A 14,816-nucleotide genomic window follows, 5' to 3' on the forward strand; every position below is an offset into this window, starting at 1 on the left:
TTGTATTATCCTCGTGTAAATAATCACACATAAAATTTACACGAGCGAACACAAGAAAATGTCGTTTAAAAACAGAAATTATTATTAACTTTCTTCAGTTAATTTTTCTACTGATGAATTTAGTCGATTTTAATAGATACACAAGCGAGAGCAATAGAATAGAAATTAACGATCAAATCTCGGCTAGCGTATCCTGCACATAATCGATTTAAAGTCCTTAAAATTGTATCGATCCTTGGAACCGTAAAATCGGATACGTGTACAATCGAGTGCGGATGTTTTGGGAAAATCGATATCATTGAATCGAATAATTGATATCGCTCGTGCAGTAAATTGAATTTGGTTATGTTTCCGTTAAGCCAGGTAACTTATCCGTTATGTTCACGTAATATTATTGTCTTGGAGTTTTAACTTCCTGGACAATTTCCTTCAAATCTGCTCCTTATATATTTTGTTATAAATTGTACCAAATTTATCTCGAACAAATTGCATGTGAATGTGAAAAATTAATTTGTTCAATTGATTAGATTGACATACGTACTAACTTTTCATCGCTGGACAGTTTAAAATTTAATGTAAAGAAAAATAAAAACGTATCTATCAGTTAAGTATAATGTGTTAGAAAAGTATCTATCAATTAGGTATATTTTACGTGAATAGCGAACACTTTAATAATTTACAAATTGAATATATCGATTACGAACAAATTCATTCTAATTTTGAAATAGTTTAAACAAATACAATCACTACATAGTACAAAACAAAGTGAAGAGAAAGCGTCTCTAACCCTATGTCCCTATGTTCCTATGTGATATATGTTTAAATCTTTTAAACTACGCAACGGATTTTGATGGTTTTTTTTTAATAGATAGTATAATTCAAGAGGAAGGTTTACATGTATAAAAACATCGATTAAATTACTCAGAATTTAACGCGTGCGATGCCGCGGTCGAAGCTAGTAATATATATTTTTACAATGTCAGGAATAATCAGTAGGAAAACCAGAATTAAATGAACACTAAATAGTGTAATAATATTAATGTCAATGAACTAATATCATCTATTATATCCTTATTTACGAGTACATATCGCGTTAATATTTTTATAGAAATTACTAGCTTCGCCCCGCGGTTTCACTCGCGTAATTACGTATCCCTTAGGAATATTGGGATAAAAAGTTGCTTATATGTTATTCCAGTTGTCCAGCTGTCTACGTACCAAATTTCATTGCAATCGTTTAAAAAGTTTTTGCGTGCAAGAGTAACAAACACACAATCATTCTTACAAACTTTCGCATTTATAATATTAGTAGAATAGTAGGAAGGATACAATTTGTACGCAGATTTAAATCTCTTTTAAAGGATTTAAAGGTCTGGAAACTTCGGGGTCAATAATAGCACTCTATTATTGCCCTAAATTATTTTTCAAGTAAAATGGTAAATTTTTTTCCAGTAAAGTTTTCCCATTTTTTTCTAAAATATCAGACGGCTCCAGTTTTGTAGAGATCCCGTGGCTGCGGTCCCGGTTACCCTCCGGCCACAGTTATAAAGTTAAATAATATACCCGGTGCTATTTTGATAGAAAATAAATACTAATGAGGTTTTGTCTAGAAGAATACGAGTGGCCATTTAATAATATTTTTATTTTGAACTAGCTTCCCGCCCGCGGCTTCGCCCACCTCCGTATTATTCTTACCTTTTAATCTTTCCTTGCCTTTTCAGAAGCACCAAAAACATGATTACAAAAATCCGACCAGTCATTCTCGAGTTTTAGCGCGACTAACGAACAGCAATTGATATTTATATATAAGAAGATTATAAGTCACGACTATTCATAAAGTGTTCCTAACATTTATCTATATACAATAAGCATAGGTCATAGCCTACTTATATTGTTATTCTTTTTTATAAAGCTACATAATACTATATAAATTACTTTGCGATTAGGTTAACAATAATATATTTTATTCATATTATAAATACATAAAAGCGACATCTAGCGCTCGATGGTGCATATAGTTAAATTAGCCACTTCAATCGTCAGCCATTTAATTATAATATAATGTCCCAATTATGGAGTTTAAAATTGTTATTTAAAACAATAACATAAAGAATAAATATTGTACATAGTTTTAATAATAGCATTCAAAATTGTTTAATAGCATTACAAAGTAACACAAAAAGAGAAAATTACAATGACACTTTCTAGACGACTGTACTTGAAGGACTATAGGTTTGTAGGTGATCGATTTGACCCGCATTTTGAAGGATACTGGGTTCAATCTTTGGATACGCACAAGTGTGCTTGATGCTTTATAAAAGGGTTGTTTCATTTGATTGGGTGTTGGTTTCCTAGTTTTAGGAATCTATCGGCTTCCATTTAATTAATTGATGTATCTTTACGCGCAATTTTCAATTGCTTTGAGGAGATTTGTTTAAAGCAATTTAGATGTAAGTATACTTTTTTTACGAATTTAGTTTCGCCCCGCATTTACACCCGCGTAAGTCTGTATCCCGTAGGAATATCGGGATAAAAAGTTGCCTATATTATGTTAATCTAGATGTCCAGCTATCTACATACCAAATTTCATTGCAATAGTTCAGTAGTTTTTGCGCGAAAGAGCAACAAACACACACACATCCTAACAAACTTTCGCATTTATAACATTAGTAGGATAGGAAGTAGGATAGTAGGATTAGTAGGATTTACAATATTAGTAGGATTAATAGCTGACCTTGTGAACGATGTTTTGCCCATAATATCAATTAATAGGGCTTTAATACCAAACGATTTATTCTTGCACCTATCCATTGCACAAAAATTGTAGAAAGAACAAATCAAATCTAATCAAACTATTCTGGGGGAAAAGAACTATTGTCAATGTTTAATTGCAAACACTGATACAGGTTCTTTCTGAACAGATGTTTTTTTGCCAACAATATTACAACCTAGTCTAATATACTTTTGACAATATTGAATAATAATATAAAAACGGATAATCGGAGTTTTCAAGGCCGATGGTGTAAGTGTAACAAGGTGGCGTGAATCGTGAGCATGCAGCGTATCGCAAGTTGACAGGTGCCAATCGGACGTGCGCATGCGCAGGGGAATGTGTTACACGGGGCGATTGTCATACAATAACGATGTACGTGGAGTTAGGTTTGACATTGAATATGACATGCATTTGAATTTGACATTTGTTTTTATTAACTGGCTTCATTGTGGCCTATACATGAAATAAATTTTGAAATGTAAAAATTTGAACATTCGTAGAGTTTATGGGAATGCTAGGTTTGTTAAGCTAAAAATCAGGAACAAATCGTTAATCCACAGCTGAATTCTCATCTATATAGTTCTCATCTTTCACATTTGAACAGTTGTCCTCAAACAATCATTATTTATAAGTGAAGACAAAAATATGTATCCCCTTATAAAGAAAATTGCGCAGAAAAGGAGTATAGAATTTCACACAATTCTAGTTTATAATTTTATAATTAGAAGGTGGACAGAATGAAACTTATGTCTACAAATAACATTGAATAACTCCACATTCACGTATCAATATACAAAAAACATTGCAATATCCGAAAATTTTAAATTAATTCGAATTTCATCTGCGGATCCACTCATATAACAAACTAGGTGGATAAAATGACCCCGTGTGACAGCGCCCCAGTATTTACGCGTCACAGATTCCTGGACTGTGATTGTGGAAGGATGCCGTCGATTACAGGACCCTCGCGATCCCCTTTAATGTCATATACACACTGACACTGACGTATGAACTGCTCTTATTTCTTTAGGGATCCCCATATAAAAAAAAGCAATCGACAATTATTTTAAAAGGCACTATAATTCGCCAGCAAATATAACTTAAACCCTGAACTGCGGGCGTGAAGGTGAAGTCCCGTAGTAGGGTATGGGGCAGATGATATTCACTGACCTATTTTCTTTATGGACAAGTAGGTGATGAGTTTTCTATGTCCTGCCACCGGGAATCGAACCCAGGATACCTGGGTTCTACGCTCACGTGTTTACCACTGTACGGATGAGGTGGTCAAGCGCATATAACACAAGTATGAAGTAAATAATCTTAAAATGAAATGAGATCTTTTTTTAGAAAATTCGTTGCATTTTTTTTCTTGCACAAATATTGAACAATTACCCGAACTAGTGAAATTTAAGGTGATATATTTTTCGTGAGTATTTTGTAAGTGTATCTAGAAAAATATATACAAAAGGATAATAAATCTACATTACAACATAACGACATTAAATGCCAATTAGCCACGCTCTACCGCTGTGACATATGCATTCGAATTATCCGACCATTTCATGACATTAAACTTCCCATTTCGTCCTTTGTACTTCATGACATGATAATTTCTCATCTCAGCTTCATTATAAAGCAAATTGAACAATTATAGTATACTACTAGTGTACGCATGGCGTCACTCGCGTCGTACCTGGGCTTACTTCTTAAAGTAGCCATGTGCTAATCCAGGCTGTAAAATATACCAAATTTAAACACGTGCTATAAGCTGTTTTCGCGTGAAAAAATAACTTACAATTTTTCGCGTTTATAATATTAAGTAGGATTATAGACTAGACTTCGCCCGGGTTTATACATTAGTAGGTAGCTCGATAAATATGGTAAAAAATATCAAAATTCCATTACTTTTCAATAGACGTCCCAATGAAGGAGGTTCTCAACGATATTTTTGTTACTCTGAATAACTGTAACTATTTTCTTGGTAACTTCGTAAGTTCTCAACCGATTGGCGAGATTCTTTATGTGTTTGATAGGGCGTTGTTGTCATTTGGTTTCATTTTAGAATTTGTAGTGTAAACTGCCCAGACATCGTTGCAGTTTTTGTAGAAAATAATTATTGAATGAATCGTGATTAAATCTTTCTCGAATATAAAATACCTATGATATAATTAAGACTGGGTTAAACGTTACTACAAATACAATTTTAGGCAATTCATACTCTACTGTTATAGCCATAGAAATCAATTTGGCACAATCGTAATTCGAAGTCATTTAACCGAATGCACACATTGATGTTTAATGGAAAGCGAAATCGAGTATGTTGTGATTGGAATTGAATAAACAAATAAATTACGTTAAAAGTCGTTGGATCTAATTGCAGCTAATTATTTATTAATTAATAAATTCCTTTAGCTATTCAACATCGGAGATGCTACATAGTATATACGACATAGTACATAATACTGTATTTCTAAGTAAAAACTCAAGCGACTTTAATTTATCAAATCAAGATCATATTTTCATGGGACCAACGTTGAAATAAATAAAGAAACACCAAAAACGGATCATCCAGTCATAAGTTATGTGGTAATAAACCAAAAAATTCTTTAAAGACCACTTTACTTACCCGAAGTGACTTCTCTATCAATTAACAATATTCTATCAATAATCTTCTGAAGAACAGAAGCCGGGCCAGATAGCAAGTCAACCCACACCAGTCACGTCTAATTCCAATTCCCGCGGGTCCTTCAAGCCCTGATAAGCTTCCATTACTCGACAAAAAGCTACCGACAAAAGTAAACGTGCTTGAAAGCGAAAGTGCTCAAAAATTACTTAAAAAATGTAGTCAAGACGACTCCGCGGTTTTACAAAGGACTGCGGTTCCTTCAATGTGAATCAAATGGATAACAGAAAAAACTGTGGAGCTAATTCTCACTTTCATTGGTTTTTATGTGAGTTTTTGCTGCGGTTTTGGTTGTATCGAGTTGTCGGTAGGGTTTTGTGAAATGAGGTTGCCATGGCAACACTTGTTTAATATGCCTTCTTTAAGAGTAATGCATTGATCTAGCTTAGATATCACCACCACATAAACGGTACAAGCTTGGTATATCGTTCACACTTTGATTTTATCGGTGTATTCAGTTCTAATATTATCTTATTAAAATAGGGGTCTAAAAAAGAAGTATTCATTAAACATACAGAGCTTCTTAATCAACAAAGAAATGAAAAATACTATTACAAATTTTCTTTCATAGATGAGGTTCCGAAAAAAGAAAATAAGTGATATCAATACAAAAATTAAATTAACAAAATAGATCAGATATGGGATGAGAATTCACAACACGCCTAGATCACTTATACCATCTCTATACATCCATTCCATTCCTATACACAAGACGGAATTTATTTTGATTTCTAGGTGTACAAAAACATATATGTCTACTTTATAAACTCTCTTATATTCTCGTTTTAGTTAGTATGAATTCATTTGAAAGAATTAGAAAGAAGCTATATTTGTCGCGAAAATAACAGAAGAATTTTAAATTCTTCTGTTGAAAGATAAGTAAATGAAGAATAAAGGAATGAGGAAACATTATACAAATATAACAATTTACCTTTCAATTATCATAACATTAGAATCGGTTTACCCGTTAAAGAGGTAACATAACATAAAATGCAGTACTGAGAACCTCCTCTTTTTTCGAAGTCGGTAAAAATATGAAATGTCCATAATCACAAATAACTTGACGTATATCATACACGTTTTATTCGCCTACGATTAATGACTCTTTCGATTAATGTCACTCAGATATGTGACAAATAAATAAATAAAAAATGAACGTCGTTTCACTCCAACATTTCACGTCCCTATGACGTCATCGAATATAACAATGCTTGTGACCTCTGACGTCATTTATTTTTATATGGTATATTTTTGAAAATCGACTCTATACTTATACTTATATAAAGGATCATTAAATGGGACAGAAAGGAGTATTGTAGTGAGGATAAAGAACGGAGTTACGATGTCGCAGTTGAATAAGAAGTTGTAAGAGGGTTGGCTTTTGTATTGAACAAGTGCAACCTTAGGGTCACACGATTACTTGGACCCGAAAGAAATGGAGACGCAATTACATTTTTTTCGCTGCTTTTTATTGGTAAAGGTGGAACGCAAATATTAAATATTTGAATTTGAAAATAAAGTTCTTAAAAATTTATACCTCAAATCAAAGTTTATGTTGAATTTTGTACCGATATATGAATAATGATATAGTTTTCGGAGTAATAATAGATACATTTGGAAATTTTGATTGTATAAAACCACTTGTTAAAATAACCTTTAATATTTACATTAAACATTGATGCAGCTTCGACTCCATATATTTTCGTGTTCAATCGTCTTCCTAGCCCTCCTCAAAATTTAGAGCTTAGAAAGGATTTTAAAAAAGGAAAGATTTGGACAAAGGAACCTCCACACGTGTGGATACACGTGGTAAGGTCAATGCACTGCCAAAAACAATATGCTCTCATTAGTCCACAGCCGCTTGATTGAATTTAATTTGAATTAAGAATATTATTTGTCTCTGGTTGCATATATAGAATGCTTGCCAGCGTTCGAATTTTAAATCGTCGAAAAAATAAATTTGTCTGTGGTTTGTTCCGATAGTTGAATGTAATTCGGTAATAACGTATTGTTTTTATGCAGCTGCTGCAACGGAAATGGTCAGGATGCAATTTTAGGGGATTCAAAAGATACTGGCAATCAAATGAGGGGCTGATGCATTGATTTATAGAATATAACGAGTAACGATCTTTGAAGTACATCGGGGTTCCTTGTTCTTTTGAAATGAATGCATGGATCTTAGTGAGGATGTATTAAATCAGATAACATAAGAATATATGTACAATAATCTAACAAAAGTATGTATGTATATCAAAGATTTTCATATGATTCTATAGTTGTTTTCATGTGAATTTAATATGTGTGAATGTAAAATTTCCCATACATAATCTTGACTAATATGTAAAGCGGAAGAGTTTGTTTGATTGAAAGCATCTAATCTCAGGAACAACTGGGTTGATTGGGATGAGATTTGGAACAGGAAATAGATTATTATTTATTGTTTATGTAACAGTATACACCAAAGCAAAAATTAAGAATATAATCTTAAATACATAATAACATTTTGGCACGTATTTACAAAAAGGCAGCCATATTGGATATTGAGAGAAAACAAGTTTCCTCACGATGTTTTCCTTCACCGTGAGCAGTGGTGATGTTATCCACATGCGCAGATAAATTGAAAAATCAATTTATTTCCTGCACGCTCGCCCGGTCTCGAACTCCGACTTATCGATTTTGAAGTCCGAGGTTCTCACCACTGAGCCACCACTGCTTATCTTTAATAATTAACAAAAATTGAATAAAACTGACATTTTCGTATTTTACCATAAAGTCCAAAGGAAACAAATCTGTTCTTCCATCTAATTACTTATACTGATTGAAATGCGATAGAAGTAAAGGTGTATAATAAAGGGCAAAGCCCAAATAACATATTAGAAACATCTGCTTAATCAAGTGCGTCAAACAATGTAGGCAATATGCTGACTTCGCGTTTTGGTGCTTCATTTAAACATGTGGTTCGTGTTGTTTTTTGTTGGAATGGGAAGTGAGATTTAAAAATTGGCGTTGTTAGTTAGTTAGTTAGTTACATAGATAGCTGACGAAAATGTGAAACTCAGAGCATTAACAATTGTCAATTGAATTCTATAGAGAACTAGCTGCGCCCCGCGGTTTCACCCGCGTAAGTCCGCATCCCGTAGGAATATCGGGATAAAAAATAGATGTTGGCCGATTCTCAGACCTACCCAATATGCTTACCAAATTTCAGAGGAATCGGTCAAGCCGTTTCGGAGGAGTATGGCAACGAAAACTGTGACACGAGAATTTTATATATATAGATTTACATGTGTCATTATCATTACATTTATTTGATTTCGAACGAATTGATTTTTTTACATTGTAATCGAAATTTAACATAAACGTGCTTTCATATATATGTACATAAAAGTCTTAATATAAGTATTTATCTTTGTACTGACATACACCTTATTTATAGTAAATTTATAATGTACTAGCTGTTGGCCCCGGCTTCACCCGTGGTACATATATAGCTTATGTCTACAGTGAAGTTGCAGCTTTCTAATTGCGAAAGAATTATTGAAACCGGTCCAATTGTTTTTGCGTGGATCATCCAAAAATACAAAAGCTTTCTTTTTATAATATAAGTGTAGATAAAAAAATAAACTCTTCACGTGAACGTAGCTTAGCTTCTAAACTATTTTAATTTGTAATCGTACGCAATTTTGTTAATAGTTTATGAATATTCGTAAGGGCATTGCCCGATACCCTCTTTGTTTCGACCCTTTTGTTTTTATCAGCTTGATCAGACACTAATGTTTAGAATGAAAATGTATAATATTTATTATAAATTACAAACGTGTCCATTTGCGGTCATTGCCTTCAATCAGGTGCAAAATTAAGTCCGTATTATAAAATTACTTATATTCATAGGATCACAGAAAAATAATGCTACATCAATCGTATGTCCGTATGTCTGTCACTCATTAAGGACTGTTCTTACGGAACCACACTGATTATTAAGGAAAAGTCATTTAATTTGTTCTATGTACACACATACTGGATCTTAGTATCTATACTTCTGTATAAAAATAGAAATATGAAATGCTGATAATCTCAGGTACTACTGGGTTTATTTGATGAATTTGTTACAGAGATAGTTTTAATACCGCAAATCCCAAGAGGGCGGTAATTAAATGGGGACTATCTCTCTTTTCCTTTGGATATGTAGGCAAATCCACAAAATTTCTACTACTGAAAATATAATTAACGATTAGGTTATGAAGCTTTTATGCATTTTAAGTTTGTTCTACTGATTTTATGAGGAAGGCGTATATTTTAAAGCAAATGATACAATTTAAGGGAAGCGTATAACTATTATATGTAATAAAAAAATCGTCATTATATTTAAAGGAAATAACATACGCCTTAAAAATATACGCTCCTAATAAATATAGAGAAATCCTCGTAACCAAATCCTAATTATATTTTAGTAGTAGCAATTTTCAAATCTCTTAACTATCTTGCCAGTATATGGGCAACAAATACAACCCAGTAAGATTATTTTCCATTACGACGCCCGCTCTCAGAACATAATTTATCTGCAATTGTATAACATATCTCGTATAATGAAATTGTAATTGAAAAACCATTGTACATTCAATATCACATAAAATGTCGAGGATGGTTCTCGAATTATCTGAATATGAGACGGTCTATGCGTCCCTCCGGGATAAAAAGAGGATGGTTGCGTGAAACTCTCACGATTCGTGAGGGCAACGACCCGAGTCCTGCCGTAGCGTAGTTTTAGTCCTTTTTATTTTTGATTAATTATATCAGTATGTCTGTTTTCGAGTACGTGTTAATTGCTATTTTTTGTTTAGAATACATTGATTGAATATAACTTTTTAAAACTTTTACTAACCTTCGTTATACTCCAAAATACGAGGCTCTCAATTTAATTGCCCTCAAATATTTACCATCAGCTTTACTGACGCCATCAACTACTAATGATAAAAACTGAAGAATTGGTTTGTTTGACCGCTGATCTGAGAAAGTACTGGTTTAAACTTTGAACTCTATTTTTTTAAGGTGTTGAGGTAAGGTAACTTATTAATTTTTAAGGTGTTGAATCGCCCATTTAACATGCGAGGTTGGTAAAAAAAATAATACATTCGAATTGAGAAATTCACTTTTTTGAAGTCGTATTGAAAAAACCGTCATGCACTTTCCAATATGAAATGCTATGTGCGTATGCGCATTGATTTAACATCGTAGCGCTTCTGGTGGTCTTCGGAAGTTAGATAAAGCGATATTGAAACGGTAATTTTATTACGATAATGTTTATTTTATTACTTTGCGCGTTGAATAAAGAAAAATAATATGCAACTACTTGCATATATTTTGTACAAGTTATCACGAATAGATAAGGTATTTTATACTATTTGAAACAATAGGTATGTTAATATTATTAACAGACATCAAAAAGAGGTTCTAAATTCGACTGTATTTTTTGTGTTTGTTAAGAAATTATCCTTTGGCTATGCGGGCAAATCCGGAGGCTGATAGCTAGTATCATGTTAATGTATTCAGGCAGCTGCTATTTTTATTATATAATTAATTGTATCTGTTAATATAAATCAGATATTTACAAGGCAATGATTTCACTATAATTAATATGTCCTTGAAAATAATAAGGATTTTAATAACATTTCTATTCCAGCTGCTGTATTTGGAAGTATCAGGTGTATGTCATTGAACTGTACCTAGCAGGTGACAAATTCATTAATGTTATTAAATTAAGGGCCCGTTTTAGTGATAATAAGTAACATTTCAATTCGATTCAATTTATTTGTTACAGAACAAATATAAATAAATAAAATTAATGTAATGTATATAATTAATAAGCACAGTTTTCGTCAAGACTATGCGGCATGCGTACACTGCTACCAACTTTTCATTCCATAAGCGGTCAGCTGAGCTAGTGGTTCGCCTGATGGTAAGCGATCACCTCCGCTCATGAAAAATAGCAGCATAACATTATCTGATATTTTATCTGACAGTTAAGCTATACATATCTTATCCAGAAGTTGTGATCCGGTTAAAAAGGTTAAGAATCACCGCGTAGAGAACAGCGTAGCAAGTCTACGCACTTCGTAGATTTTTATTTTTAAAATTTCACTCAAACAAAAGTAAAACATCTATAAAGGGATGTGGTATTTTAATTTTATATTTATTAGTCATATATAACGATCATGTTATTGATTAAAAAAAACATTGACTATTTTTTATGGCAACATCAAAAGTCCTTCATATTTGTTGAACATAATTTTTTTCAAACATATATATTCCAAGTTTAAACGATTTCGCATGAATATATACGCAATAAACAAATGTGGCATTAAAAGCTAAGGGCCTAAGGGCATCCAATGATTACGTCACGGGAACCACACGTAAATGGTAATAGAACAATCGAAACGAATGGTTGATGGCCGTAACCCACACGCCAGGCTCAAGGAATGTAAATAATAAATAATCTATTATAGGGATACATGGTGTGGCGTGCCTGGTTTGTTCTGGAAGGATCCTTTTTACTTTTTGTGCGCACGATCGTGGATTTTTAATGATAATATAATGATACAAAAAAATGAGAACTAGCTTAGGACTCATTTCAAGAACTTCCATAGCCTATAGAACTATCTACTCTCTCTTTCTAATCGGATCTCAACTAAATGTGTACAGTCGATTCTTAATCATGTTTTTCCTTTTTTACAAGCTTATATTACCTTCAGCTTTCTTATGTACGTTAGATATGAGGATATTCAGCAATTATTAACTGATTTGTGAGTGCATTTTTTTATGAACATAACATATACATATTTGCGTATTAAAATGTTTACAAACAGCTAAAATCAACGGGGTAAGCTAGCTTTATAATTATTGATTATAATAAACGAGTAAACACACACAGTAGCTGACCTGAATGCAACTGATAAGGGCTCAATGATCCCCGCTATTGTTAGGGACTTATCAAATACTCTAACGTCGATTAGAACAAACCTACTCTCCTAATTTGATAAATACTAAAGTTTATTTTTACTAGGTACAGCAGCAAAATAGCTTCATGGTCACTTAATATTTAGAACTGCTGGTATCTACGTATGGTCAATGATTTTAATTAAAACAAAAATTAATAAAGCAGCCTTTAAATTTTTAAGATGCTTCGATTTGTAATATTTTGTTTTAAAAGCTTTAAAAGTGATTTCGTTGAAATATGTAATGAAGAGGAGATAAAAATTGTGTTTTCAAATATTTAATCTGATACTAGCCTTCCAGCCGCGGTTTTGTGCGCGTGGTATAGAATATACCCCCAGGAATGAGATGTTCTACCATGATAAAAACTAGCATGACTCTCTAGCCTCCTGACTATCTCTAGATACAAAAATCATACGACAAAATCGCTCTGTTGCAATGCGAAAGAAAGACAAACAAACAAATATACTGTTGCATTTATATGTTTAGTAAAGATGCTATCATACATACTTATGATAACCTGCAATATTTTGTATTTATACTTTGGTCCCTTTAGGTATTTTACCTAATTGTTAGTTACAGTGCAGAGTATGTTTAATAATTCTAAAGTTGTATAGAGAGAAAACGCATAGAACATACATGATTAATATATTAACGTAATATATATTTAATGAAAACAAGTCAAACTTAATGGATTTGACGAAAACACGTTAAAATACCGCAACAATATCAACGCGGCACCTAAACCTCTTTACATTCTATGAAATCCTGGACCAAAACTAAATTTGTTCAAATTTCGTTCTTATTCCACTTTTCATGAAGGCATAATATGGTTTATAGAAGGGTAATACTGAATGACTAAATCAAAGCCTGCCATATATCGTGCAGCATAGAGTATAGAATTGTTTATAGATGGAAAAGTGAGTACTTCAAATCAGCTGCTGTGTTGCGCGCGCATCTGTCAGTTGTGGCGCGAACTTAGCGCGCGCTTCATGGCTGTCTATGGTCGGACCTGCGCGTTTCTCGTTTGAATTTACACGATCGAATTTTAAATTTCGAAAAGTGCTTTAAACGGAGGGAAAATTTAATCGTCATTTTTTTAGTTAATTCGGACTGGTAAGTTGTTTTTTTTTAATATAAAGAAAAAAGAAGTGATAAATAATTGACTGTATTTTGTTTTAAATCACATTTCTTCGTATAATATGTATCTTTGTTTGAACATTGTGCGCCATAAACATGATGCAATCAATAAATATACATATCAAAATAAACACTCTTATCAGTTTATTGCACAAATGCATCACGTTACGTTTGCGACTTATTCTGTGGGTTTTCTCCAAAGATTGAGGATTGTGACTATTATTTTCTTATCTTAAGTAGACATACAAATATGTATAGTCTATGGTACCTCCTTACAAAACGTTTAGATTTCATACATTAGGATAATATTATAAATTTGATATATATTCTCTCAATGTACATCAGAACGATAATTGGCATAAAATTACCTTCGTTGATACTGTATTTTATAAGTTTTACCTACAAACACAAACTCACATAGAGTCAATTAAATTACTAAATTAGAGAACAGTTTTTTGGGGAACTTGGTATAAGATTGTTCACGTTTAGAGGAAGTCTCATATCCTCTAACACCTGGTAGCATTGAACATCTGTTTAATTTTGCAACAACGAGGTTAGTCTTCCCGGTCAGTATTTTACAGCCTCCATTGGGTTTGAACACACATCCTTAAGAAACTCTACCAGCAGTAACAGACACACGTTCAAATAAATAGTCCCATACTTGGCCGTGAACTATTTCCTATACAATAATGGGTCAAGGCGAGTTATAACTGGCGTGACAGGACGGCCGCAGTGGGAAGTAGGTTGGATGCTGCTTAAGATTATTGTACTATCCTGTTTTGTACTGCATAGATACTCAAATACTAATAGATACGAACATATGTAGTAAATATGGTTTCAAAAATCTTAAATCTCTTTAAAGATAGAATCAACTAAATTGTTTTATTTAATTTTTGGTCGTTATCATGATAGATAAACTTATGAAATTATTGTATTGTCACCGATTCGTAATAAGTGTATAAAGTTAAAATTAAATCTGTCCGATAAAAGTGGTTCTAAGCTAAACGTGGTGTTTACATACGAACATGTGAACATATAAAAACACAGGTAAAGCTAATAAAAGTGTGTTAAAAACTGTTATAGTGATTAGTGTACATGTAATCTTTTAGTGTTAAAAGTAGTCTACATTTTATCAGTCTCCCCATGTCCACTCTCGCTGTAAAGTGTTCGAAACGTCGGGTTAATAATATAATGAATAAATCGCGTTTAAAATCCGTTTAAAAGTCTTTA

At 32.7% G+C, this 14,816-nt stretch overlaps 1 protein-coding gene across 1 annotated transcript in view; it reads left to right on the forward strand.

Moving 5' to 3' along the window:
* The first annotated feature begins 13,414 nt into the window (after window positions 1-13,414).
* Window positions 13,415-14,816, forward strand: part of LOC119837499 — a 34,029-nt gene continuing 32,627 nt past the window's right edge. Inside the window, exon 1 of the mRNA XM_038363098.1 lies at window positions 13,415-13,562. The gene's annotated coding sequence lies outside the window, so the exon portion shown is untranslated. The remainder of the gene's footprint in view (window positions 13,563-14,816) is intronic.

Source organism: Zerene cesonia, chromosome 27, assembly GCF_012273895.1.
Source record: "Zerene cesonia ecotype Mississippi chromosome 27, Zerene_cesonia_1.1, whole genome shotgun sequence".
Taxonomy (NCBI): domain Eukaryota; kingdom Metazoa; phylum Arthropoda; class Insecta; order Lepidoptera; family Pieridae; genus Zerene; species Zerene cesonia.